This window comes from Hetaerina americana, unplaced genomic scaffold, assembly GCF_022747635.1.
Source record: "Hetaerina americana unplaced genomic scaffold, ioHetAmer1.1.p SCAF_9, whole genome shotgun sequence".
Classification (NCBI taxonomy): domain Eukaryota; kingdom Metazoa; phylum Arthropoda; class Insecta; order Odonata; family Calopterygidae; genus Hetaerina; species Hetaerina americana.
Genome location: NW_027287538.1, coordinates 16,938,602 through 16,966,243, shown reverse-complemented (window position 1 = coordinate 16,966,243; position 27,642 = coordinate 16,938,602).

Sequence of the window (27,642 nt, the reverse complement as noted above, 5' to 3'; positions counted from 1 at the left end):
TCCAGTTTCTCATGCCCTTGTTTTTAGGTGATCATTTCTCCTTGGTCGTACATTTCTGACTGAAAAGTTATACTGAAAATCCGTGGGTTGTAGCATAAACGAAAACACTTGTTTAAATAAATTATTTATAATACGTCCTTAAGGTTTTTGCCATTAATTTCTAAGCCACTATTGTAATTCACTTGAAACCTAGACATATATTTCTACTATATTGCCCAAAGAACTTTTCGATTCACTCAAATCGATTTATTTAACCATATTCCTTCTCATTTTATAAACATTTCTGAACATTCAACGCAGATGATGGATTCCTGATGTCTATGCATCCCCTGCTACGCATTCTAGCAGTAGCTTGGTGGATACCATCCAGCTTTAGAAGAATTTCATGCAAGCCACTACTGTGGTTCCCACGACTGAGAAACAGGAAGTATTCAAAACGATTGGACGTATTTTATTTAAACGTAAATTGGATACTAAAAGATCACATCATGACACACCGTTTTAAGTCCTCAAATAAGGAAAAACGTATAAAAAGGCTAACTTTTCATCAAGCCACAACTAAATAAGTCACCATTAAAGTAGGTATTTCCACAAGGATGAAAATTACACCATAAGCATTGGAATCATACGTACCAATAATAAAAAAAATCAACGTTAGCGCCACGGCAATTGAAGCGCCAAAGAGCTAAACTATTACATATTTCATCCCTTTCATTGAGTTAAGAATAGATTTATTCCTTCTTTCCCTGGCCCATTAAATTTTCGTTTATCGAGCCCACATGTTACATTACATTGCCTCAGCCTAAATATTTTCATATAAATTGATATTTCTATTATTAATTTCTCAAAAATTATATTTTCTTTATTCAATTCTTTACTTCTTCATCATTTAAGCAGTCCGTATCATCGAAAAAAAGTTACGACAAAATTCGATATTATAGATGAAAATGTAAACCTTTTTAGAGTAATCATTTATTACTTGAGAAAAACGATTGGCACACACATTAACAAATTTTTTCTAAACGTGTCATAGAGACAACCCTCAAGGAGTTGATTCTAACTAAATAATCCTCATCTTCATGATTCCTACTTCACGGATCATAGGCAATGCAAATAACACCAGGAAGGAGGGTGATGGAAATTGGTGAAAATACCTCTAAGAATGAGTGAGACGTGTGGCATGTGGATATTGAAGTGCCAAACAAAATACAATGAAACAAAATATAGTACTTATCGAAAATTTTTCTGCTCTTTCACTTGAATACCGTTAGTTAGAGCATCTTGGCAAGTAAATTAAAACTTATAATAAATTAAATATTGCCTATTAGGCAAATGCAATATTTTTAAAGTACAATGATTGATTGAGAAGAAATATGCATCTCGTGCTCCCGAATTCGCCTAAAGTACCAAAATAAAAAGACAGATTTGACGTTGCTATTACATACTTCAGCCAATGCAAACCCTCCCTCTTGACTGCGCTCCCTTGACTGCAGCGGCCGACAGCTATCCTTCAAGGGGCTTATCCATCTTCAAGGAGGCTCAGGAATCCTCCTCCGCCCGCATATAGACCACAACAATTTCATCCACTCGAGAGAGCGTTCTCGATCGCCATTTTGACCTAATACTTGCCCCCATCCAAGCTCGAAGAGAGCTGGCCGCCGCGTCAGCTGATTCTCCGCCGCACACCGCCGAGAGCACAGGCTGGCGTGGGATTGAGGGCAAGAAACGTACCCGCACCGTCCAGTTGACACTTAATCCCCTCTCAAACCCTTACAATAAAAACCTATGCGAAGTGGCACACTGCATTCAGGACCCAGTAATATCTTGGCATATGGGCCCCAAAATGGACCATTTAAAAGGAGTTCTGGAAATTCATTTATGCAAAGTACAATGACTAAATATGTATCTTTTACATAGATTTTTCATTCAATCAATAGATGTTGTTTCATATTTTTATTAAAAAATCATATTTCACTCTCTTTAATTCTGGCAATGACGGGAATTTTACATTATCGGTTTTTATTTTCCCTTAATTTAGTAAGAGATATGGAGTTGCAATTTGAACACAATATTTTAAAGGAGTGATTAATATTTTGCAGATACGAGGGTGGTCCCATGCGTACCCAGCCTGACCAAGAGATGACCATAGTTGTTTTAAAAATATCACTGGATTAGATAGTATGCTATCTATAAAGCATATGTATCAAGTTTGAAGACGCTACATTGTTTAGTATTTGTTTTACCATCACCAATAGTGAACGTTTACAGTAAATTTGTAAAAATGGAGAAAATTGGTCTTCCTCAAGTAAAACGATACTTTTATTTGAAAGGCCATAGGTTAACCAATATAAAAGCTAAACTTGATCCTACTCTGAATGATTCTGCTCCATCGTTTACAACAGTAAAATATTGGGTAGCACGGTTTAAACGAGGCCGTAGGAGCTGTTAAGATGAGCATCGCATTTATCGACCAAATGGGGTGACGACTGCAGAAACGGTGAATAAAATCCACAAAGTGATACTGGATGATCGTCGACTGAAAGTGCGCGAGCTAGCAGACGTACCAGGCATTTCAAGAAGTTCGGTACATTGCAAAATTCGGTACATTGAAAATTTTGACATGAGAAAGCCGTGTGCAAGATGGGTGGCGCGTTTTCTCACACTCGAGCAAAAACATTTATGTGAAGATGCTTCAATTGAGTGTTTGGCTAAGTTTCATAGCAACAAAGCGGAATTTTTGCGCCGTTTTTAACTAAGGATGAAACATGAGTCCATTAATTCACATCCGAGACAAAAGAACAATCAAAACAATGGATTCAAAAGGGAGAACCAGCTCCAAAGAAGGCGAAGATGGCTTCATCTGCAGGTAAGGTCATGGTGTCGGTTTTTTGGGATACGCGTGGGATAATTTTCATCGAATATATTTTAAAAAGAAAAAAATATCAACGGTAAGTATTATGCAAACTTATTGCAACGTTTGAGGGAAGAAATCAAGCAAAAGCGGCCGTATTTGGCTAAGAAGAAAGTGTTGTTTCATCAAGACAATGCATCAGCTCACAAATCCATTATTGCAGTTGCCAAAGTTCATAAATTAAAGTTTGAATTGCTACCTTATTCTATTCACCAGATTTAGCACCCTCAGATTATTTTCTGTCTGCAAACTTGAAGAAATGGCTCGCTGTTCAAAGAATTCCCAACTGTGAAGAAGAGATTTCGGCAGTTTAATAGCTATTTTGCGGAGCAAGTCGGTTCTTATTATAAATAGGGTATCGAACATAGTGAATATCACTGGGCAAAGTGGTGAAATAGAGCTGAAAGGAAATTATGTTAAAAAATAAATAAATTTTTTCCAAAATTTTTTGTTTTATTTGTTGGGCCGGGTATTTCTGGGATTACCCTCGTATGTAAGAAGCTCATCTCGAATGTGATGTATTTTCCTGTTTTCGGATACTAAATTGGTTGAAAACAAAACCTAATTCAGATAAATATATTTGAATAATTTTCCAGCCTTTTGGGCAGGGCGTTTGAAATTATAACTCTGGTTTGCCACTTGAAAACCTTCAGCTTTGCCATAGCGTCCTATTTTTCAGCTACCAAATAGTTGTACCAAATAGAAAAAACTGGATGTGAGACATAAAAAGGATATGCCTCACTTATCATTTATCTATATCTCGTATACACGTTAATTGCTCACTCCTAATAGATGAATAAAAGACGAACTTTACCTGAAACATTGACACAGATCTTTTAATTATTGCTTATGAATATTGGGTTTTTTAATATTGCTTTTTGGTTAATATTTTTGTGTGTTTTCACGCACAATGAGAGGTTTTCTGATTAAATGAACTTTGTAGGAAACCAAAATTAGAACAAGAAAGAAGAGAATATCACTTTAGTGCTGAATAAAATGCTTAATGCTATGGTAAGATCTCCCCTAGCTGTCAAATCGATCTTCGATTTATACTTCTATTCAAGAATTTAGCTAACGACTGCGGCATTGATTTTAATTATAATTTGCTTGGCAGGAAAAGTGCTGAAATATATTTTTATATTTAGTATTACAAAAAATGATTCCAAGAAAGTATACGATTTTAATCAATTAATTACGCTATGTAAATTGTTAATGCTAAGAGAAATCCGCATTACAAAAATCAATTAGAATGTCTAAATATAATTTAAATGATCAATTGATATGTGAGAATTTTTTACGAAAATTGAACGCAAAATTCAAACAATCACCCCATGACGTATGCCGTGCATGTATAAAAAAATTCCTACACGTCTCGCGAGTTGGGCTGAGACAATATAAGTCTTCCATTATAAATTATCCTAACTACTTTTCTCCAAGATAACCCATTTCGTCTACCATAGGAACGTTCCTACATGGCTAACAAATAATATTTCATGAGAATCGTGACGCGAGATGATGCTCTTCCATCTCACGCTTCATCATGGCCCTTGTTACTTTTATATCGCCCCGTTCGTGCTAAATCCCTTCGTAGGAGAGCGAAACACTATTGCCTCCGCCACGCCGTTTATTAAATTGCATCGCTTAACTCCCGCGGGACACGCGAATGGCCCCATCGCCTTCCCTTAACACCGAGCACCACCGCTGAGATTTCCCTTCCCTCCTCCCACCTGTCACTCCACGTCTCCTACGCCGAAAAAAAATACTAAACTGGTCACGGAATTCCACTAGGAAATGAATTCTCAGCCGATATGCGCGGCACAACTCCCATTTCAACAACGTCTGTCGGTCACATTACGTCCAGAAGACCTGGGCAAATGTGCTCACGGGAAGGCGGCTCTTGATATCATATTTTGCCACCGTTTGCGGATATGACGAGTGTGTATACGTTATAAAACCTGGAGTTCTTCGAACAAAGATGGAATAGGCGGACAGGTTGATTTAATTCAGAAAATATGTCTGTCGGGATTTTACTGGGCATATTATTTTGCACACATTACATCCTCGGAGGCAGTAGTCGTTCATAATTTAATGATCAAAATGGGGTCTCACGTCTGGGATATTCTAAAGACAAAAAAATCTTATACTTTTTAGGTAGTCGGCAGTGTAAGGTATTTTTTGGATGGACACTGACGAAACACCTCTACATTTCTTAGCCACGCTTCACAAGAGATAACCTGAAGGGCAGCACTAAAATAAGCCCCTCTTTAATTCTGAATACTTCCTCCTTCCATTTATTCCGTCCAACATGCCTATCCCATTTCCACTCTTTCCTCGTTTGTCTTACCCTTCCCTTTCCCTTCTGCCACATTCATCAACATTCCAATGCCAGTCAAACCACTCAGCACCCATCTTTCCTATCTCCTTTGGGTAGTTAACAACAAGAACCTCTTTCCTCTAACCACTTTCGTTTGTTTTTCCATCTAACCATTTCACCTTTCTCGTTCTCCTCCTCTCACATATCTCAAATTCCTCCTATCCATGCCAATCATCTTGCTTCAACGGCAATTTTTTCAAACTATACAAAACCACGCTCAATATTAAAGTTTCTGCTAGTTCCTGGCTAGGGAAAGACCCTCAGCGAACATTTCCGCAATATTTTCTTCTTTCAGGAGAAAACTTCTTTTCCAATAGAAATTCTTCTTATTTATGTCCCTACTACTTTCACCTTAGTCTTAATCCAAAACACTTCCAGTATAGATGAATTAAAAATTATATTTTACAGGAAAACTACATAGAATCATCACCATAATCTGCCGGGAGGTCAAACTTACCTCGGGTCTTTGGAGGGAAAGTTGAGAAGTCTAGCTCAGCCTGTATACAATTTCAATAGGCTCGTCTATTAATCCTTTCTCAGCAACCTTTCCTTTTGCACCTTCAGCTGGAAATCCCACCATATTTCTCTAAGTCCATGCACTTCACTCCCCCAGAACTGAAGTAACAGCATTCTGAATTCAAATTCCCCAACTAAATTTCGTTTGAGAGATAGTTGAGGTTGATACTTTGCGGAATTAATTCCATTATGATGAATGGGAAGTGACGCATAGAATTCTGCGTTTTTATAAAATAGAATTTTACTGCCAACAATTATTTACTACTTTAAACCCCGCTTTTATATAAATCTGAGAATAAATTAAAAATAAATTAAATATTAATATTGCCCGGAATGCGCGCCCAACCTAAACCTACATTATCTGGTGGACTACCATAAAAATATAAACTGTGAAATTAGATACAAATAATCTTAGGCCCAAAAACTAATTCTAACAACTATTATATGTGTACGCCTGTTTGCGCGTACTCAAACGGATGAGGTCGCAATAAAAAAACGTTTAGTGATAAATATTATAGTAAAAAAAAACAAAAAACAACAATAACCCGTTTCTTAAGAGGTTTACACCAAAGTTTATAAATCTGGAGGAAGAGTAAACCTTCAAGTACGTCTAAACACGCGAGATTAAATGATGGCATAATATTTTGCGAAGAGTATGTTTAACGGTGTTTCCATTATGGACGCTTGCATTCTAGCGTGCGAGATGCATTCCCAAGTTCTAGAAACATTTTCGAGGGAAGTTAATTCGGAATTGGAAATAACTGAACAATCAGATGAACCCGAGAATGAAAATAAATGTCCCATTTATAATATATTAATAACCTACTTTGAAAAACAAAGGAATACGTTCATACAATTACACCTCTTTCTATACTTTAGCTCAGCCACCGAATGGAGACAAGAATATCATACCAATTTCTGGCAATTTGTTTTTGAGAAAACCTAATACTAGAAAACTACCTCTACTTCTAACGTAGATTTGTCATCATCAATTTCTCGGCCATATTATTTATTCATTATTTTTTTTCTTCCAATTTGATGATGTACATTACGTGCGTGATCCACTCGCTCGCTGGTTGAGCCATTTAATGCGAGCACTTATCTTATACCCTGTCAATGCTCGTCACGAGGCTAACGGTTAGGTTTTATTCTAGTACAGATAGCAAAGTAAGATTTTTGATTAGTAGTTGAAATAAAAACATGGAACACTTAGTCCATGAAATACGCCAGCCTTTTTAACTGGAAGCAATAAATGTTGGTATTTTTTCCATGAACAGAACTGAGAGAAACTGAACAAGAAGAATAAATGATTTATTAAAGGAGAAATAGCTAAATTTTCATCATGGAAACAAAATAATTAATCGCTGGGAGAATCTATGGACATGTAATTTCCAACATACTTACAGTAATTGGCTTTTGGAGATGGGAGGATACATTAGAGGATGATGCATCTTCTGCATGCCTATTTACGATAAAAAAGACAGCTAATATAAAACCGAAGATATTCATTTAGCAGAGGTGAACTAGCTTCCGTTAGTTCGAGCACTACAAGAAGAGAATTGACTGATGCTTTCGTGCTGGGATCTCAGCTAGTTTGGGAAAATCCATCGCTGAGTGATAAAATGCAATATAAAATCCTTTATTATCAATCGTATTGAATTAAAAGTTCCAATTTTATCGGATAATACAATTTTGTATTAGGGGTTTCAATATTGACTGGAGTTACCCAGATAATTATCCTCACAACGTATGGAAAGCAATGCGATCCACTTATTTTTGTGTCAATAAATACACTTTAAAAAACTTCGCTTCCCGCTAAAACTAAAGGAATGATTGATACAGTTTTTTCTCCAATAAATACATCTGGAAAGGACACTTTTTTGATTTCTGCATGAGAGGGAAAACTACGAGATTCACAAGTTTGAGTGATCAGAATAATTAATTCAAAGCATTGCGAAATTATTAATGCCCTATTTTGTAACACTGCCGATCCATTTCCTGGAAAATCCATTCATTACCGGAGATACCTTCGTAATTTTAACGGCAGTACTAGTATAAACAGCAGTAACGGTTAAAATTGAAACGTAATGATTGGAAACCTGACCTCAAAAATATAGAAGCACTAAGAGAAAAAATTATTTTATTTATTAAATCAAATCTTTCATTTTGAATCAGAAAGATATATGCATGAAACAACACGAATTTATAGCAATACCTGTTAGAATTATAGTTTCATTTTAATTAAATGTGAGCATTTATTTATTCAAATTTTTCTAAGGAAAGGGAAATTAAATTCACAAATTGAAGAGATTAGCAAATTTGATTAAAAATTTTATGAAATGATTTTTGCTTGTTTTGTAACATTGCCAAAACTTTTCTGGGTATTTATATATAAATCACATCTATCTTTTTATATCTGACTTTCACCACTAATGACGTTTTTAATGCGGAATTTTCAAATGGTCACGGAAACACTCATTTAGTTGTTAAAGTTAAATAAATATAGCAAAGTATAAGAAAAAGGATATATAATATCAGTTATGCTTTAATAAGACTATTCCATGCAAAAACAAGAAGACTATGATTTAATTTTTACCCCTTCTTTTAACTAAAATAAAAGAGACTAAATAACCAAACTAGGTTAACTACTGCGACAAGAGCACGGTATGACTTCATCTCTAACAATATCATCGATAAATTTAGCGAGTTCATTCCTCGTTAGCTTATCAATTTGTCATCTCACTGTATTAATTTATTCGAAAGGGATAGTTGTGTGAATCTATGTTATCATCGAATCCTTAAAACACTGTTTGGGAACTCACGACGGCTGTGCGATCACGCAAATGGAATCGCGTAAATGGTCCTTATTGCGCTTTTGGGGATAGTAATTACCTTTCCGATTGGAAAGATGCATGCGCGCATGCGTAGTTGCCGTTAATATGGCAATGGGTAGAATTCCAGGAAAGATCTCTTACCAATGGAATCCAGTTGTCCGGCTGGAATAGGATAGAGCTGCCCAATACAGCTTCAAAATTATGGCGATTCCGTTCGTAGTTACCAATGCGAAGCACACATCACGACGATCAGAATGGCCAAAGTTCCACAATCAAATCCGAGGTTAGGAAGGATCACATTCAATGTTAATCCCCGAATTCGGTTCCTAGCTCACCGAGTCTATTTCAGCACTGATTTGAGTTCCGAGATAACCGTCGCGTAAAACCATGAGTTTGTAACAATGGATCAACCAATGCCACATGACTCAAACCTCACATTTGTACATTGACAAGCAGCACTGATTATTTTATAAAAATAATTAGCCATTAAGACGTTAATATACACTGATGGTTGCTATTAGGGTAATTTTATAGGCTAAATGCTTAATAATTTCACCACACAGATCATCACTGATAACACAAGAGAATATTTGGCACGGATTCATAGCTTTTTATTGGTGGAATCAAGACATAGCCTATATACTTGTAATGACATTTTTTAAAACTGAGGGACACTATCTTTACCAGTTTACTAGCAATAGGGAACACAATCTTAACTTCATTGGTGAACATAAGTTTTATCTCTGACCGATGCCATTCTTTCTTTTTATGCATGAAGTTGAATATTAAAACTATAAAAATTTTCTCTGAGGGGGAAAAAAGAAACTCATATAGAGGTCAATGTCTGGTAACTAATGGATAAATTAAAAAATAGTTGGTTGAAGAAAAAAAATGAAGAGGTAGAAGGAATAACCTTGACCTGAAGGCTGCCGTCAAATGAAAAGTGAATAGGAAGTAGTAAGCAATGAAATCTTGGAGGAAATGCGCGTGACAATATTTAAGAATCTTTACTGCCAAGAAAGGTTTAAGCATAAATATTTTGGAAGAATAAAGAACTGATTGGATGAATCATATAAGCCAATTTTCGGTGATGATGAAGCGTCGATTATCACGGAAGTAAAAAAAAACAATGTATCTTCCCACCAAAATTTCTTCCGGTACAACTCAACAACATTGTTTTTCAAAGATATTCCCTCTGATGGCAACCTCTATTTCATTTAAGATAATGCCTCGTGACCGCCAACCGTAAACCATCATCACCAGCTTCATTCTCCTCAATTCCCTACACTCTCCTCGGACATTGCCCCTTACCCTCCGCGCTCACCATCGCCCACAACCCCTGCCCCCTTTACCATTTCTTTCATCACTCCGCATTGAATAAAAAAGTAGTAATACCCCATACTTTTTAAATGAAATATCTCAACTGGTTTCAATATTTACTTCACATTACTTCTCCTGATATTTAACCTTAAATGTTGAAACTAAAGGTGGTATTTCTTTTAAATTAAATCAAAAATTCCTTTTTTTATTTCATTTAACGCAAATTCAAAACCATATGCTACTCAATATAGAGTAGAAGTATAGCTGGTTTGGAATGATGGGAAAAATATTTAATTTACTTCACAGATGCATGTCCATATTTTGCTCTTTTGCATACCTGTAGTCATAAAGAGTGATTGCGATTTAAACTCTTTCTTTGAGGAGAACTTTGTAGCCTAGCGAATAGTATTGGAAACGTTTTAGATATTTAATTTTCCGTCATGGATGGTAGCTGAGTGAAATGAATTACTCTTGAGTGTTACCTGTGCTTCAAGCCTTTTTTGAATAGCTTTTAACTTCGATGAGCTGAAATTTCTTAAAATTAGAACAATTATTTATAGATAATTTCTCTTAACTATTCAGCTTGTTATTAATATTTATCATTACAGAAAAATTAATTCTTATGAAAAAGGCGTAAGATAAAGAGATGGTGGCTTTAGCAACTATCAATATTGAAACGGCGGGTTTATACCACCCGCAAATTTTTCTAGCAATCGTAAAATACTGGATGGGTGGTTTCGCCCTAAGGAAATAGGCATAGCGAATATTACTTTTCTTGGAGACCCAAAAACTTAATTAGAAATGTTCGAAGTTTTACAATAGGTCTTCAAAGTTCTTATGGCGGTACCATCATTTATCTCTATCAATGAATTAAAAAATATTCCAAAATTTTACAATACACGAAATTGATTTTTAAAGCTGCCTAACACATCTAATTCTGCCATTCATCTTTTGATTATTCCCCACTGTAATTAACTGTTACAATAAATTTCAGACAGGATTCATTGGGATATACCATATTTATCAAGTAGCTAAAAACCCTAAAGACTACTTTTGGTAAATTTTTCCGAGAATTTGGAAGCATTACAAACATGTTTTAAAGTTAACGTTGGATAATTTCTACTCTGAGTAACGCACAAGACCGCCACTAAAACTATTTGACGGACTATTATTTACAGCCCTTACAAAACAATATGCATTGGCATTTTTTATACAAGGGAAAAATAATATGACCTACCGAATTAAATGAAAAATCGTGTCTTGGCAGTCATTTTAACATACGTGCATGTAATTTTCAACAATTAAAAACCGTAATTGAAAATATTACTGATACTAAAAACCTTAGCATGAATCAACTGAAATATTGTGACTTTCACAAACTGGCAGGTAGTATGGTAAATATAGATACCGCTGGAATATAAATTTTTCCTCTTGCACGAAAACATATTGGATTCTCCAAAAAAGCATTTATTTCATTCGCAATGTCAACGAATTCATCAGTGAAAACTGAATCATTTGCTGCAATTAATAAAAGACTAAAATTTTTATAAATTTGCCCATGGTATCCGGTGTATATTTCAAATGCCATATTTAAAACTAGTTAAAGAATATGACATTATGTGAACATGTGTGCAAATACAGTTGACAGAAGTTTTAAGCTACCAAATATACAATACCATTTATGAATCGTATTGATGTTCTTCAAGATTATTAAATCATACTTGTTTTCGTGTAATGCATAAATATATCGATGAGAAATGTTTATCCAACCAAAGAATCGAATCCCACCGTTCAACAAGGTTTGCTAAATTAGTACGTTTCACATGCAGCACTCAATCCCAGAGTTTCCAACCTTTCACCACAAGCAAACAGAAGAGAAGAGGAAGAAATGATGTTTTAATTAAACAAATCCAACTTTGCCCATATTTCCGATAGAAATGTAGATTCTGCGACCACCGGTACACATACTGCCAATTGCAGCGATACCTACTGTTATTTTTTGAGATTTCTTTTACTTTCAAACAGAAATATTACGTACCGGAATGTTTTCGAATGCGGTAAATGTCGTAAATTAACCTGTGAAGCCTAGGAATTATTAGTTTTTGGCGGCTGTGGAATCTCTAAAATGCATTAATAATCTCTTAATTTGCTTTTTATCCCAAAAAAAGCGCCTGCATTAAGGTCAGCTCTGAATTTTATCGGCATATACTAGGCCTTCGAAATGTCATGAATTAGAGAGTCCTTGGCTCTCTTTCATAATCAGAACGCTGCTTGTCATTTTGGATTCGGGCACTCAAAAAAATGCAAAAATTCATGCTATATAATACATCTCTCCAGGTCGGCGGAAACGCTATTTGGTTGGCGTTGCGATACGGCTTACCTTTGGTGCGAAACACCACGGAGTCATTTATGGATTGATAGATGTGTCGGCACATATGGATGAAGTTCGCGGGCGTGGAATTCCATCACATATTTCCATTCCAACGTGGAAGTGCGCAGGAAGAATGGTCCCACGCATGAGAGACGATCCGTTGCGGGCGTGACCTATGGAGCCATGAGGGGCCTTCATCTCAAATTAGTGATGAGGAATGGGAAATGGCGAGCATGGATTTGACAATTTAAATTCATTACTTGGGTAGTAGCATCATCGAATACCCAGAGAAGACCTTTTGAAACGCAGCGTCCATACTATATTCATACGGTAACCAGCACTTTTGACCCCCCCCCCCCACATCCACACCCTACTATCTAAATTTACCTCGAGAAATTAGGACAAACCCACCTACGTTTTATACAGAGATTATCAAAGAAAGACTTTGATTCCGGTACCAATTTCCCAAAGAATATTTATTTTTCATATATCATCTCTAGGTGTCATCAAGGTTCATCATTCCAAACTTTATATGACCCTCCATTGATCTTCTTGTATATACATTTCATCTCTTTAATATCTTTAATGCAACAATTTCAGAGCGTAAAAATCATTCGCCTTGACTGGGACTCGAACCCAGATCCCTCAATATCCGGTCGAGTGCTTTAGCCACTTAAGCTACCGAGGCGTCCTCTTAAACTCTGAAATTTTGGGGCTTTTAAAGGAACTAGATGTTATGACGAAATACCGTACATACAATGTCACATGCATTCGTAGTCGTGCGCGAGGCGCCACTGTCCACGAGGTTAAAGCCAACTTTTAAACACTTATGGTGTTTTCCCTTTGACAAATTCCAAAGAAACTGCGGGAGATGCCGCAACAGTAACTTTTAACGGAGTCATCCGCTAATGTGCAATGATTTTTAATGCTCTGAATGATTTTTACGCTCTGAAATTGTTGCATTAAAGTGCACATTAGCGGATGACTCCGTTAAAAGTTACTGTTGCGGCATCTCCCGCAGTTTCTTTGGAATTTGTCTTTAATATCTGTTATTACTAGCTGTATAGGTGCCTATCCTGGGTTCTTCCTTTGATGTTACTACCCTTCATTTATCTCCCTAAAAATATTTTCATCTGTCTCTCCTCATTACTCCACTTAGTGAAGGTCTTAATTAGCTATTAGGTTCAATTTATCTTCATCAATCTCCTTATCAACCAAATTTCCAGGATTTTCAATTTCATTTTGACGAGAAGGTTAAAGAGCAATGTTATCTTTCGCTAGTTAGACAACATTTAGAGTATGCTGCTGGTATATGAGATCTTCATGATGTTGGATTGATTTTCAAATTAAATCGCTCGAGGCGAAGAGGAGCTAGATTTCTAAAACGTTGTTATGACAAACTGATTAGCGTATCAACATTTATAGAGGAGCTAGGTTGGGCATCACTCATGGAGCAAAGGTTAAATTGCGCATTAAATCTCTCTGATAAATAGGAAGGAGGTCTCTTTAGCGATAATGTTGAAAATGAGTTATAGTCGACTACATTACCATCCTTGGCTTACTGCGTTAGGGGAGAAAATGTAAATATAATCAGAGGGATTAAGTGTAGATAAACAGATAGACTTAAGGTATCATTTTAGGCACTAAAGATAAGGGATCAGAATAAAATTATACGACCGCGCCAGGGAAAAACCATTTTGTGACAAAATTAGTCTTGCCTGTGATCACTCCCTATTGCATTCCCTATCGGTGGCTTGCAGGGTGCCATGAGTACCTTGATGAATATAAATTAGAGTATTATTTGTGGAGACAACTCGCCGGATATTCTATTTCAGCGCACATTTTAACGGTTTGTAGGGAGCAAAGTGGAGAAACCAGTGCCTGCACACTACCTCAGCAAGATGCGTGCCGAGTGAAAAGACGTTTAGACACCAAGATGGCGGCTTTAGCCCTACCCGCCGCCACTTTAGACCGAAACATACATTACTTTGTGATAAGTCCTCATCATTTTTTAGGGGCAGGGATTTCTCATTCCTAGATACCAATGAGAGATGCAATTCCGCAATTACAGATTTTTTTAGTGAAAAATGTATTCCTTACTACATTGCGTGTTGGGTTTGCTTGTAAACTTATTTTCTGGGAGAATACGTTATTTGTACTTGTATGGAAGGCTTTAATAACCATTTCAATCTCGCTTCAACCATGTCACTGATTTCACATCGTGTATAAAATCTTCCACAACACCGAAGATCTGATTCTCTAGTTTAATAGATGTTGCCTTATAATTTTAAACCACAAACCATCATCAATGCATTTCCCCTCGACCAACATACACCGATGTTATAAAATGAAAAAAACGAACCAAAGTCCAAACAGGGAATAGAGAACACGTAAGCCATAGAAGTTTCAAAATCATGAATATATTAAAAACTGCCCACAAACCTCCCAATTTCTTTGAAGTGGATCTTTTTGACACTCTCCCGACCTGGATATTGACCCACTATAGCGCGAGCGTGAAAAAAAATTTCACGAGACCAGGAAATAGTCGGTTTAGTCGCCACCTATCAACGATAAACGTTTGATAGATTTACAGTCATGACCCACTTGATGTCCGATGACTCTGTGATATCCGGTTATTCATATACATCGATAAATTGCAAAGCTGGCGTAGAAATTACCCTCGACAGAGGTTTCACATTAAGCCCGTTCTATAATTGTATAAGTAATGAAATGTGCGTGTGTATATATATATATATATATATATATATATATATATATATATATATATATATATATATATATATATTATTTATTTAAGTATTTATTCTCTAGATTAGGATTCGAGAAGAGTAAGGAGGAGTGAATCTTAACCCTCTGGATCTTGAGCTTGAGTATACAGGATATAGTATACATGTATACCCTTAAAGAATCGGAAAAATAGCAAGAGTCATATCTCATTTGCGAACAATTTGCTTGAGGCAGTTCAATCATCTGGTTATGACAACTGAAGCAACAATCATTATGAATTCCGAAACTTGAGCTGGCGTTCAACACAGACATGGCCTGAGGTAGTGTATTTTGAGCATAGTTTTACTGAGTAAAAATTCAAAATAAGACAAAGCAACAAACAACGCACTAAACACGGAAAAGATCACTTACAGAAAACCAACAAAAGCGTGTACATGTTTATTTTAAACGTTTGTTCAAATGTTTATTGTGAAAGAGTGCGGAGTATTTTAAGCACGCCGTCAATTCAAAGGGCTACGTATTCTTTAAAGGAAAGTACTATATGTATGCCCTGTGAAAAATCCCAAATTTCAAAATAGGTATTATTACCATTAAATCATTCAATGGTACGTTCGACTAATAAACTCTTGCTCAGTGCTTGAGGAACCTAAAAATATCCCGCGTATATTTAACAACGAAAGCTCAGAAGGTATGAAATTACAAGAAGATGATTATGAGAACAAATGCATGCAAAGGCTGCCACTACACAGATGACATACACGAAAAACCAGAAAAGAGAATACAAGCATTTAATAATACATACATGAGAAACAGGAGTATGATGCTTAAGGAAGTTTCTAAATATGTTGGACATTGATAGAATATTATTATTATTATTAGGTAATCTACCGGTTAAGGTAGGTTTTTGGATGGACATAATTACTAATTGAATAATTTGTGACCCCTAGGAAAACACAATATCCCACTCTACATCAGGTCCCTCTTCAGCTCTGAGTACTTTCTTCCCCGCTTCATCCCGTCCAACATCCCTATCCTGCTCCTTCCCTTTCCATACACAGTAGATAACATATACAAAATCGGTGCAATAAAATACTGGACGTAGGTAGAAACAAGCTATATTTATCAAACAAGGAGAAACAAAGGATATTTGAAGCATATTACAAGGGAGGTGAATAAGTATGAGGCATTGTATTTACCGCCGACCATTACTATTAGTTTAGTATAGAGTCTTGAAGGGTATAAAAAATTAGCACTGTCATCCCAAGAATGTAAGGTGGTTGCAACCAATCGTCGGACAGAAATATCCGAGTAATTGAGTGGAAAGATGTAATAGATGATTTTCCATCAGAAAGCATTTATTAGGCAACTTAAATTAGGAATATGATAGGTAGGTCTTAACTACGAATTCGGAGGGCACCATAATTGCTCATGTGTCTCAGGTTTCGGTGTTGCTCTTAATTCCCGTAAATAATTATCCATTTGTATCCATGAAACCAATTCTGACGGGGAACTAATTAACTACGTTTACATTTGAGGCCCATATAGCCTATTGAGCTACGGAACTCTTTAACTGGGATGAAATTCTTCGTAATACTAATAGGTTTTGACTAATATGTCGATATCATTGCCTGGTGATAATCATACACTCAAATTTAATAGAGTAAAGCCACCGCTATTTTTTCCGTAACCTCACAAATTTATAGATGTTTTCTGGCGATGTTATTTTTACTCTCCTAGACATGAGATGACAATGGCGGTGAAGGTCATTTTGCGGTTCCGTTGGTCACTTTGACCGTGGGAGGAGAGTGAGAATCCTCTGATGGCTAAGGAATTAATCTCTGATATGTTGGTTAATATCGGAAGGAGCATTGTGGCACCATCAGAATCCGTCGAACGAAGATGGAGTCTCATTCCAATGTGAGGCTCTCGACTTTCACTTGAAATGGGTTCGGATGACAAAGGGAAGATTTGGTTTAGAATGGGAATTTCAGATACACAGATGATCGATTGCGATTAAATTCGCTCAAAAATTGATTACCACGATTAAATGTCATTGGATCACTTCATTTAGGTGCGATATCAGATTTGGGATAGCCAAGAGATTTTCATTGAGTATTTTAAAAGCGTGTTCCGGGATGCCAGGGACGAATATTTAACCCAAAAATCCAACGAAGTGAGAAAATTTAAAAGTAAAGAGGGTAAGGTAAGTATTTAAAAGAATAAAATATTAAATTAACAACAGCAAATGGAATAGTTCACCTTGTTATTTGGGTAGTATTCTACAGGAAAATTGGTGTAGTGGTGGTTATAATAATAACACAACAGGTTTTTGAAAAAAGCAAAGCAAAATAAGAGAGAAAATGATGGCCTTTACGATGAGTACTCATGAGTTTGAAGAAATATATAAGATCAGATTAATTCGACGAATATTTGTAAGCATCTGCCAATTAGTGTTTGAGGCAAGAGAATAAGCGTTGACTGGGGATGAAGGTGAGTAAAAAGTATGGAAAACTACAGAAACCTGATTAGATGATAAGGGTTAGTTGCGGTCGGATTTGGTTAGATTAGATGTTTTGCCATTTGATAAAACACCAACCCATACCATATCATCAGACGAATGTGTACTTTGAGGTATCTGAACAAGAGCCACTGATGTGCTAATGTGGGGAAAACAATGTTCACTAAATCATTGTGTAATAGAAAGAGGCAGATGAAAAGTAACTTCGTCACACTTACATTTAAGTACACAGGCCTTCGAGAGTGAGAACGAGACTTTCGGGTCAGTGGGACACAAATAAAAGAAACGTATGGTGATAAATAGGGTGGACAATGTTCGGAGCCATGGGAAGGGGGAAGGAAAAGGGTAAATCGTTGCGGGGAATACGAGAAGCTTGCTAAGGAGAGGGAGGAAGAAAAGGGTTGAAGAGCCCACGATATCTTTTCGGGGAGGACGGAGGTGGCGAAAGAGGAGGAACGTTAAGGACTCGGGCGGAGACTGAAAGTAGAATCAACTGGTACGGGCGTGTGGGCGGGGCTCCTAGGTTCAACTGAGGGAGCATATGCCGCCGCGTATGGGGAAGAGCCTGGGGAAGGCGTAGATTGGATGGGATTCAGAGGAAGATTGTGTTGGGGTAAGGGTGTGAGATGAAGGGTGCGGGAAAGACGTAAAAGCAGCACGAGTTCAATTAGGAGTCGGCCCAAGGCTTCCCTTCGCACGAAAATGGAAAAAGAAGGCTCTTATTTCGACACTAGTTAGGTCGCACGCGGAATCCACCCAAAAGTATTTGAGACCCTTGGGGAAAATGATTCAAATAAGGAAGTGGATAAAGTTCAAAGTAGAGACGCCGGGAGACGGCCGGGATATCACAAAGAGAAAGTTTTACAGTCCTATTGGAATTTACCAAGCAACCCCTGACAGCCACCCCGCGGGTGTGAGGCAAGGGGGATGAATCATTTTCATCAGTGGATGAAGGGAGGGAAGGGTGGAGGTCAAAGGAGTGCGGGAAAGGTATGCGGGAAAAGGGGAAGAGTTCACGAATGAAATTTGGCTCCGAGAAGTTTTAACGTTTTTGCTAATCAAGATCGTGTGAATGCCGTTCTATTCAAAGAGAGCCCTATGCTATTACTAATTGTGTATTTTGCCTATCATTAATGCATATTAAATATTTCTATTAACAATTATATTGCCTCACTCCCAAATAGTTACGTTGTCGATTTTTTTTAGGATTAATTTGGAGATTCAAGTGGCTAATACCAGCTCTCATAGATATTTCTCAAAACGTTTCCGTAGCTAATTCACACTGACCAAATATTTGCCTAGTTATTAAACTAATATATTAAATGAGGCAGTATGAATAAACGTGCCCAGTAACATGCACATACGGTTTTGAGGACCAGTCCTCATTCTTCAATCCTAATCTCTCGGGTGAAATAGACTAAAATGATCATCAAAGCAGTGTAAATAAAAAACGTATTTAAACCAACTTATTTAAACAAGGCATTAATATGCATAGCCATTACTCGCGAGGGAGGGATGACTATGACTTCAGAAAATAATTGAAACAAGATGGGATACTAGTACGGAAAAGGAAATAAACGTGAAATTTCTATAAAAACACAGGTGAAACAAACTCCATTCCCGAAGCAATGGAGGTATATTCAAAAATGACACATTTACAGAAGAGAAATAAGTTTTACTGCACAAGTACTCCGGTGGCAGCATCAACCGGGATGAAAATAGGGCCGAGTGAGCAGTATCTAAAAAGGTAAAAGTAGCTTCCTATTGAAAGTAATTATTCGATATATTGGAGTCGGTAGTTACTATTTTATTATATCATGTATAAGGAATAAATCCAAAATATGCACATTTCTCTTGATTATTCCACGGAGCTCCTTTGCAAAATGTATACTTGTCAAGAATATACAAATGGCTTGACATAAGGTAGGGACAGTTGCTACGGCGTCTGCTAAATAAAACCGATGGAAATGCTGGTTATTCAAAAGGTAAACAACTAAGATGGATAAAGTTATCGACTGTTTCCTTCAATTACTGGAATTGTCTACGTTAGTAATAGACAGGAAATTAAAAATTCTAATGTACACATTTTCAGCCGCAAGTCAGGCATAGACCGTTATCAGAGGAGTACTACAAGAAAAAAGGGTACTGTAAAGAGGAAGTATTATAAGTCGTGATCTCAAGGAACTATGAGGTTGTAGGAGGTTAAGCGGGAAAAAAGAAAGCCTTTGTAAATGCAACTGATATAAGAACTGATACCCTGATACAATAATCCTGAGAAGGATTTTACGCCCTTACTTGGGAGATGACGTGAAAAGAATATCCATAAAATAACAAACGCCAGAAAATATTTTTTTCTAGACATCGAAAAATTTGTCGATTCAATAGCTTTGAACATGCATTTCTGAATTCCTGCGCAAATTTCCTATTTGCAGCCAGTAGAAGCATATTTCCGTCACTTTCAAGAATTATACCAGTAGTTCCTAAAAAGGATGGAAGAAGGGCCCTGAGAACGAAAATTCACGCGAAAAGATGTTTTTGGCTTTATTTTTTAGCCAATCTTATAGAAAAACGACCAATTAAAAGAACTTTAAAAGTTATCGCAAATAAAGATTAGCTGAGTGTTTTCAGAATGTATGTCCTTGAATTTATAAGAATGAGTAAAGAAAACATTTCCCCCGGGGCTACATATTTTCTCGCTCCACAATCCGCAAAAGGCTTGGGGTAAACAGGCTGGCGACGAACATTTTTCCTGAAACGGATGGACCCCTTTTCACTTACGATGCCACATTATGTCTTATTGGGCGGTAGAGAAGCTGTGGAAATACCAACTGAATAATGAAATTAGCTTTTTATGGTTAACGTGGGACTTGAACCGATACAAACTTGAAACTTTGATGCACTGAATTAAAAAGTAAAAATATGCTCGTCAATTAAACTCGTTGTAAAATTTAACTCGAAAATTTATTGTCCTACCAACATTTTAATGTATTGAGTTTATTACATTTGAAGTAATAAACGTAAAACTTCACATGTTTTGCTTAATTCGACTGTGGAAAGGAAATATGAATAATTTTAATCTCGTTTCGATGTGAGGTAAAGTAGGGAAAGAGAAAAGACTTCAAAAAAGCGCTTTGCCTTATTTACAAGAATATGGTACCACGTATCTTTTATTCAAGTTTTCTTATAATCAATTTTCTTCGGAGATGTGTACAAATATTTAAACGTGTTTCCACTGGAGTAAAATATTATCACCAGGTGAAAATGATCAATCAGTTATAACTTTAAAATTAAGTCAGATTTAACAGAAGATCGATATTTTTCCCGTCTTTTTTATTAAATTCATTAAAATAAAATAAACTTGAATTTTATGAGTTAATTATTACAACTAGCCTTCCCAAATCCATAAATCTAACTAAAAATAGCACATTTTAGATCAAAGTTCATCATAAAGAAAATAAGATTTAACTCCACACACTGTTATGCAATTACTTCCCCGAAGTAAACGGACGGGTACTTTTCGCTTTTTAAAAAAATAAAACAGTATTACATCTTGTTTCCTGGAATATGGGACAAATATTTGAAAAAAAATTTCAACCATTGAATTTGGAGCCATACTGAATTGCTTCTGCTAATCATAATCTAAGATGATAGTTAGAAAATTAGATGTGTTGTCAGAGAGATGGTTAACTTTAGTGCATTTTGAGTTCAAATTCAGTTGTTAAGGTTTATCAAACATTATTATATGAAAAGAAAATCACCCAATGGGACTTGATGTGCATTATGGTTAATTTGGGTCTTCGAATACAGTGATATAGTATGTGAGTTCTTTAAATATTTTCGGCGTGGCGACAAGAGGGCAAGGGAGGCTGAAGATTCTGGACGCCCTCTTAAGGTCTTTACTACACATATAATTGACAGAATCTATGATTTAGTGATGGATAATTGAGCAGTAAAGGTATGTCTCATTGCAAATGTTTGCAAGCATCTCAAATGAGTGGAAGGATCAACATTTGGACTGGGCTCAAATACAAATTATACCAGAAAGAAACAGTCGGCATAAAACATGTTACATATTATTATTTTACATCAGACTAAATGGCATGGTTCTCTCCTACGTTAGCCTAACGGCAAAAACAAACCTACGCACGTATTATAAGTGACTATGCAAATATTAATGTGAGAGTATTCTATAATTTTGAGTCCATTCTTTAACTTAGTCACTTATGAGGGTAAAAAAGACACAACTCTTCCACAATAAACTTTATTATGGAAGTGTAAAGTTCCTTTTTTACCCTCATAATGAAGGAATTCCACAAAGTTAAACCTGAAACTGTAATGTTTAACTAGTTCACTTCACTAATGAATGCAATAGTGAGATAAAAGTAGAAGCGCCTCCTTACCAATCTCAATCGATGAATTTTGTTCTTAATTTCGTCGGAGGTGAATGAAACACCACCAAAACGATTCGGATAACATTTCTCGAATCAGCATATACATTCTGTAGGCTTGATGCTCGACAAAGAGTACTAAATTTAATACATGGAAGCATAAAATATATTTATGAAATACTCGCTAAAAAATGCAAACTGTGACATAAGACGCCTTTTTTAAATCTTGTATTCATTTATAGGTATCTGAAGCTATTGCTATTACTATATTTTATCTATCTGGTTGTGATGTTCCGATACGGAGGGTATTCTTAACAACACCCTAGGGATCGGGTTGAACTCGACTAAACTTCCACCTTTTTTAAGACCTCTTTTATCTCCGCAACTGGAGAGTCTTCCATTTTGGTTTCTCTAATAACCCTGGGCCTCTTTAACTTTCTTATCTCAACAGCTTTTCGCAGATCAGGCGAATCTCTCTTGAACTTTTTCCCAATTCCTCCGCTAAGAACTTCTGCAATGGATTCTAAATAGATGATGCCGTTTACTCTAAATCTGGCCGATGTAACGCGAAATAACTCAAATTATCTTACCGTTTCATTACACTCAACCAGCACCCACTAAATTAAAATTGAGTTTGCTCTCGACGAGGAACACACGATGCTTTCTCTGCCAATAAGCGAAATGCCAGCGGCATAAAATTGAAGGGGGGGAATGAGAATGATTCGGGAGAATATTTGAAGGAAGAGGCCCTTTCCGAGATAAAACGAGCACTTTTCACCCGAAGCAAAAGTTAAAGCGATAATCCGGAGGAGAGAATTCACTGTCCCAAAACTTCGACGGAGAGAAATGCGAAGGGTAGAATTGCGAGGGTCCATTCTCAAATGAGAAGCTCGCTTGCGATTGGAGAATTAAGTCCATTTGACCAATTCTATAGGAAACAGGAAAATTTTAAATCTTTAAGCCCCATAGGAGACTTTAACAAAAGTCATCTACCTAGCGCCAAAACCTTGTTTCGTGTTTTGGAATTTAATATTATCCGAGAAATAAATAGGATCCGAGGCTTGTTTCAAAACATTGTTGCGTGTTTTATTCCTTTTTGATTTCCTATCACTGATAAGTTTCCTTAGCCAGTTTATAAAGATTTTGGACCATTCCCTTATCTCCTCATCATCCCCCTTTCCTCTCCGTTTCGTATGGTATTCCTATCTCTCTGCGCTTACCTCTCGAAAGTAAGACGCTTCGTTATCAATTTCCTCTTAAATAGCGGAAATTTCGGTGCTGCCCCTTCCTTTACCCGAGTCGTAAATACATCACCACAAACATTTACTAGTGTGTACAAAATGTTTCTAGCCCGTTAATCCACGTATTGAGTGGAAAGAAACGTAACGCATTTGCAAACTCACTCGTAAATTCTATAATAATTTTACTCACCAAATTTTTATCCCAAAGAGCGATTTCATGCATATTGAATCTTAAAATATATATGCATGGTTAATTAAAACCAAATTTTCTTAGCATTGATAGTGACAAATAACATCAGGAGCTTTCATGGCAATGTTATGCAGGCATTTTTTATCCGCATATGGATAAGAAATCCATGAAGAAATTCAATACATATATATTTTTAAACGTATTATTTAATTATGATCAAATCATAATTTTTATTGCAATTGCTCATTTTTTTGAATAACTTGAAAACAAGAGCACATTTGGTCTCCTAACAGAATGATCCTATGTGGCTGAATAAACTCGGTGCAAAGTTAATGGAAAATGTTTCGTTTCCTCTGTCATATTGTTATTGGTGTGTTTGCCAGGAAGTTATTAACCTTGTACTGGCAAGACGTTTTATTTCAATTCAAATAAACCCATTTACGTGGCGCAATAGTGCAAAATTTGTTAAACAGAAAATTCAACTCTAAAAATCGAAGTGAAGAAAAAAAGTCCGCTAAATATTAAGCCTACACTTAATAATTGAATGCGCCCACGTCATCGCTAAGTAATTCAAAAGTAATAAAGCATGACCACGGCCGATATCGTTATTTTTTAGTACATAGCGAACATTTTTGAAACATTTTACCAGCACCAATCTGATTTTTTTTTAATCACTCGATTTCGTCAAGGTTTTGCGTGAGTTAAAAAAAATAATTCTGCAAGTATTCTCAATGGAACCATGGTCTGTTATTACGCTAAAGTTTTGCACGCACTGAATTTTGGAAAGGAGCGTTTTTTACACTCTGCATTCGGCTGCCTTCGACCATGCGGGCTGGAAAGGTGAGCTTCCATCACGACAATCGGTCGGTCGGCGACGACGCCCGCTTCTTAGACTCTTTAATGCCGCGAGGCCACGCGTAGGCATCGGACGCTACAAGCAGCCAACCACCACCCTCTCCCCCAGGAACTCAGATCACCACGGATCCGAATGACCACCAGGTTAGAGAGAACAGCAGTCAAGCGGAGGCCCCAGGGGAGGTCGCCGTAAAATCTCATTGGATATAACCAGATTTCAACCCCCTTTCATCTAGAACGCCATTAATCAACTATATTCAAGAACTGCAGGAGACCGAAATCTTCTCGAATAAAAAAAAATTAAAATTTAAACTAGTTTCACCGATAATGAACTCTCCAGGTACAACAAATATATTCACTAATGCCATCAAATATTTCATAACATAACAAACTAAGTGCTCATAGCAAGCCTATCTTATATTTTTAGGAAATACAGACTACAGGCTCATTTCAGCAAGATTACCTCCTCCAATCCATTACCCATGAGGCCATTATTATGTTTTTAAAGTCTGCTTTCATACGCAATATTTCCTTACATCACCATGTTTTCATCTAAATTTACACCCGAAAGGATTATCTTCTCAATGATCAAACACAATCATTACGACCACAGTGTTTTATTTTAATTTCGGAAGGCTGCTTTCATTCAAGTAATTATAGAGAAGAGGGAAACTCTGCTTGATGACTGTCACAAAAGAGAAAGTTTGGCCTAATATATTTACCACGATTTTTTCATTATTTCTCGGGCCCTGAAAATTATTCCCCACTGCCACGCCACGCTGCCAAAGTGACAAGGCCTGCCGTGTTCCCAGAATTTGGTAAAAAGTTGAGATTGCGCCCGTCGTGTGCGAGGGGACGCCACCGCGCCAACCACCACGCCCTCTCGACCCGCCCAGGATCGCCTCGCCCCACGCCACGCCTTGCCGCTGTTATATTGATTGTCATCTGTTCGCCTCCACGCCTTGCTACTTGAGCGGTGGCTTCAAGGAAGAACGGCAACACGCCTTCCCGCAACCTACCCACTCCTCTACATGGTTCACGGATTGGAGGAGAAGAAGAAGGGAAAGTGGGGAAGGAAGGAGGGGACCATCGGGGGTCGAGGACCGGCGGAATAAATCACGACGAGCGACGGACTTCATCCACCGTTACGCGATAAAGACGCGCTTCCTTCAGCCGCTTCCACCTCCACTCTCGGGGCAGTTTACATTCAACACCCCCGATCTTCCTGACCAATCTGCGGTATTTCCTTCCCCCCCCCCCCCCCCCCCATCGCCCCCATGACGCTAGAGTACTTATTGCGAATAATCCAACAGCAACTAGGGCGACTGCTTTTACTGAAGCAAGTGACAGCAGTTGCTGGGGAGAGCAACCAGCACCCGAGGCCATTTGCACAATTGGGATGGGTGGGTAATTTGGTAGTGGTGGGATTTTCAGGGCATAAGGTAAGAATGGGTGGAGAGAAACCCTCTATTGAGAAAAACATACTCTTAACGAAAGACTCAAAGGGGTCCACTCCCATTCCAATTGACGGTTTACTGAACTTAAAATGCTCTCCATGTAGCAACATCAAGTAGAAGGAAAAGAGCTCATTACTCAGGAGAGGTCGTTTGAAGCTAAGATTGCACCGATACATACGATGAAATTTCGGCCAAAAATACTTAAAAATTGAAAAAATCCAAATTATCAAACATCAGATTTGCAATCTTTAATTAAGTAGATAAAACAGTTGTATTCAACGCTTGCAGAAATGCCTAGAGGGAAGTAAAGGAAAGAATGAGTTAACAAAAAGAACTAAAATAAGCACTACGCAGAGCAGACGGTATGAATAAAAATGATTAAAATGCATAATTGAATGTTAAATTTTCAATTAAAAAACATACTTCAGTAAATTCTATTAAGTTACATGACAGTTAGATTGACACGGCTTTGTAACCAAGCGATCCAAAGTAAAGCAAGAATGTTGGTGTAATCAGGAAAAATCGATCAATAATATATACGTAATATGCCCTCAAGTGCACAATTATAATTTGAGTACATATTGAGAGGGTAGGAGAACATTACATTTAAAATGTTGGCCCCATATTTTAAAAAATTCTTCCAAGTTTTGACTCTATTCGGAAGAACCCTTACATACTTCGCCTGCTGTAGCATAAATTATGCATTATAATGTAATTAAATTATAATGTATGATACTTTTGTAACGGGGGAGTTATAAATAGGAAAGTTTCAAAAAATTAAAAAAATTTGTAATCATACTACCACTGAAAAGTTCCGTCATCCCCAGGATTCGAAACCGGACCCCCTGGGTGAAGTCAGTACGCTAGTCACCGCACCAACCCAACAACCCCCTTTCAGACCTACTGTAACTCATGAAACATGTTTGGACTTACCTACTTCATGTTCCCGTACAAGCACTAAGTAATTCCATGTTTACGAAATCATGTTTCCCATAATTCAGCTAGCTTGTCAAAAATTGTTATGACCAACGCAGTAGCGTAACTACTTCGTTAGAAAATGTATGCTGGGATTTCCTTGAACAGCTGCGTTTACAATATAGATTAAACTTATTAAAAGCATTTAAATATGGGTCCTTTTCTGATGAAATCAAGAACTTAATACGAACCCCAACGTATGTATTACGGGCGGAGGGATCACGAATATAAGATTAGAGAGATAGACTGCAAGACTGATAGGTTTAAATGATCATTTTTGCCAAGAACAAGAAGAGACCAGAATGCTTGCAATCGAAATCCCCCAGGAGTCGGCTCGACATAATAAGTATAAACCCACAAGGTAGCGACTGCGCATGGTTATACTAGTATATTTACATATTTTTTTGCAGGTCCCCCCCACCTTTCCCCATCCATTTGAAAAACCCTAACCCCCTCATCCCTTACCCTTTCCTCCTGGTGCTGAACCCCCTGCCACACACCTTTTTGGTGGCTCGCAGGGTATTGATGTAGATAAATAGATAGATAATTTAAATGATATTTAACCACATTTTATCCTTGTTGTGTACTTGGTAATTATTGATTATCTCTTACTCATTGATATATTTGTTAATAATCCACTGAAAAGGCCAATTTGGCTGTTCGGTTTCATTGCTGAATAAAATAAATAAAAAATTAAAAAATTAAGTTTCGGATTCTGCCAAGGCTAGTCAGGACGTTCGTTCACCTATGCCAAGCAATTATTACTCTCACCACTAAAAGAAACATAGCTCTCAACTGAAATTTAAAATTACATATAGTATAATATCACATATTTTTTTAGACTATAAGCGTTTTCGCGAAGTGTTTAATAAACTGAGCTATTCCCTGCTCTCTTTCCCAATTCCTCGATATCCCTCAACAGGGTGGTCTGTCTGACCTCACGA